This window comes from Camelina sativa, chromosome 12 (assembly GCF_000633955.1).
Source record: "Camelina sativa cultivar DH55 chromosome 12, Cs, whole genome shotgun sequence".
Lineage (NCBI taxonomy): Eukaryota > Viridiplantae > Streptophyta > Magnoliopsida > Brassicales > Brassicaceae > Camelina > Camelina sativa.
In genome coordinates, this window is record NC_025696.1 from 19838380 (window position 1) to 19841412 (window position 3033).

General features: G+C 37.6%; 1 pseudogene; it reads left to right on the forward strand.

Annotated features, from left to right (window-relative positions):
• Positions 682-3033, forward strand: part of LOC104733672 — a 3717-nt pseudogene continuing 1365 nt past the window's right edge.

A 3033-nucleotide genomic window follows, 5' to 3' on the forward strand; every position in this document is an offset into this window, starting at 1 on the left:
AGAACAGAGTCATGTTTCAACTAATTGTGTTGGATTAAACCAACCCTTGTCATTTTACTAGATGGATCATGGCTCAACAATGAAAGTAAAGCTGGAATTGGATGGACTTTTCATAATGATCAAGGCAAATGCATTCTCAAAGGATCTTCATCAATTGCACCCACAAGCTCAGCTCTTGAGACCGAAGCTTTTGCACTTAGGGAAGCTCTCCTCCATATCAAGCGCCTTACCAACCAGTAATATTTTGTGAAGACTCAAAGGTTATATATATACCTATTTGGAAAAAGCTCAAAAACAAGACTGTCCCTTGGAAGATATAGCGGAAGTACAAGGATATTTAGAGGACATACTTGCTTTGAGTAACAGCCTCCATCAGTTTAGATACGTTGGTAGAAATTACAATGCACTTGCAGATGTATTAGCAAAAGAGTCTAGAGTCAAAAATTCTCCTCTGGTTATCTCTTGGGTTTATTAATGTTGTATGTCTGTTGTAAACATACTCTTGATAATATAAGAAATGTTGGCCGCCGAAAAAAAAAAAACGAATACGATGCGTCTCAACTCAACAACACTTTTAAAAAGAAAATTTCAAATTCTCGCTCTTAACGGCTCTATCTCTCTCTTTTCAATCTTCCTTCTTCGTCGCTCTTAGGGTTTCTAATTGTAGATTTCACGGCGGAGATGAAGAAACACTCCATGTTACCAAGAAACGCCATCTTACGCGATGGCGGAGAACCGCACTCGCCGAAAAACCCTAGTATGTCCAAGTCGAGGCCTCCACGTCCACGTAAATTAAAAACCGCCAAAGAAAATGCTCCTCCTCTCGACCAGAACTCATCGACACCTGACCATAGGTCTATGAAACTGAAGAGTCCTTTGCCACCACGCCCGCCGCCGTCTAATCCTCTCAAACGAAAACTTACTGCGGAAGCTACGACGGAGACTGGGTTTTCAGACTCCGGTGTCAAGGTAATTTTGTCATCCTTTGGTTATAGTTAGGCGATTCCGAGGCAAATCCCTAATTAGACATATCTATAATTTCACCCAATTGAAGATTTTTTACTTGCTAGATTTGGGGTTAGGTTTCTAATTGGAGAAGGGTAGAGAATTAAAAACTTGGTGAATTTGGTTTTGTTTCTTTGAGAAATGGGATACAACTTAGCTAAGTGTGAATTGCATATCCCAACATTATAATTGCGAAGATAAGGTGATCAATTTTGAGATTCAACTTCAGGTTATAGTCAGAATGAAGCCTCTAACCAAAGGCGAAGAAGGGGATATGATAGTACAAAAGATTTCCAAAGATTCCCTCACAATTAGTGGGAATACTTTCACATTCGACTCAATTGCTGATCCAGAGTCGACACAGGCAAGATATATTTTTGGTTTTTCAGTATGCTATGTCATCATATGCTTACGAATTTCTAACTTTGTATTTTCTTCTTTCTCAGGAAAAAATGTTTCAGCTTGTGGGATTGTCTATCTTGTTGAATCTGGATTTAACAGTTCTGTATTTGCCTACGCACAGGTAATTTTTGATTTTCTAAAGTTTTCCTTTCATGCAGACTTCCATTTCTTGTATTGTTTGATTGTAACTTGTAAATGCTAATGATCATGATATTGTTACCATCAGACTGGTAGCGGGAAAACATATACCATGTGGGGTCCTGCGAATGGATTGTTGGACGAGCACCTCAGCAGTGACCAAAGAGGTTTGACCCCACGTGTCTTTGAACGTTTGTTTGCCCGAATCAAAGAGGTGATGCCTGGTTTTGTTTTGTTTTGGTTTGAACTTGTGTAATGATTAGCACATTCAGAAGTATACTCCTTTTGTTTCTTTTTGGTTTGCAGGAACAAGTCAAGCATGCTGAAAAGCAACTCAATTACCATTGCCGCTGTTCATTACTCCAGGTTCAGTGACTGGATGCATTACTTTAATTTCGATGGTGTGTAAATGTTTCATTTTAAAGAGTTTACTATATAAATGTTGTTTTCTTTTCTGCTTCAGATTTACAACGAGCAAATAACAGACCTACTAGATCCGAGCCAGAAAAACCTGATGGTAAAAGGAACTTTCAGATTCAGCTTGTTTTATATACTTAAGGAAACAAAAATATGTTCATCTTTTTTCATTAATGTGTCACCAGATTAGAGAAGATGTCAAGTCAGGTGTTTATGTTGAAAACCTGACTGAGGAATACGTGAAAAACTTGACAGACGTGTCAAAGCTTCTGATCAAGGTTTGTATACTTTTTGGTTTCTCTCTGCACACTAATTCCAGTTTGACTTGCAATGTTTCTAAAAAGTACACAAGAACACCAGTTTCAGGTATCATATCCTTGTAATTCTCTGAAGTTTTAAAGAAGCAATGTGAAAACTTGTCTCGAAAGAAGAGATGTCCATAGATTATAGTGAACACTGCTACTGGGTTTTGTTAGTGATGCTGCGTAAATTAATATCACAAAAAGCTTTTTGAAGATTTTTATACAGAATTTAGTATTCTTAATTTGGCAAAATATATCAGATGGTCGAGATAAAGTATTCACTAAAAAGGTATAATTGATAGTTATACTTGTGTCTGAAACCGGTGTAAGGTTTGGGAAATCGACGGACTGCTGCAACGAGTGTAAATGCAGAGAGTTCAAGATCACATTGCGTATTTACTTGTGTTGTTGAACTTCGTTGCAAGGTAGGCTACTATTACACATTAAATTGTTCATATAACTGGCTTTTCAGAAGAATCTGTCAAGTTGAGATGCTATCAACTTTTTCTAATCTATAGATTAGTATGTACGTCTGATGGAACAGATGTTTGACTTTGCTTGAATGTACTTCTTACAGAGTGCAGATGGGCTAAGCAGCTTTAAGACAAGCCGAATAAACCTTGTTGATCTGGCTGGTTCTGAGCGACAAAAATTAACTGCTGCAGCAGGAGAACGTCTGAAGGAAGCTGGAAATATCAATTGATCGCTCTCTCAGCTTGGGTATGATTCAGAGTAGTCTCCATATATATATATATATATATATATATAT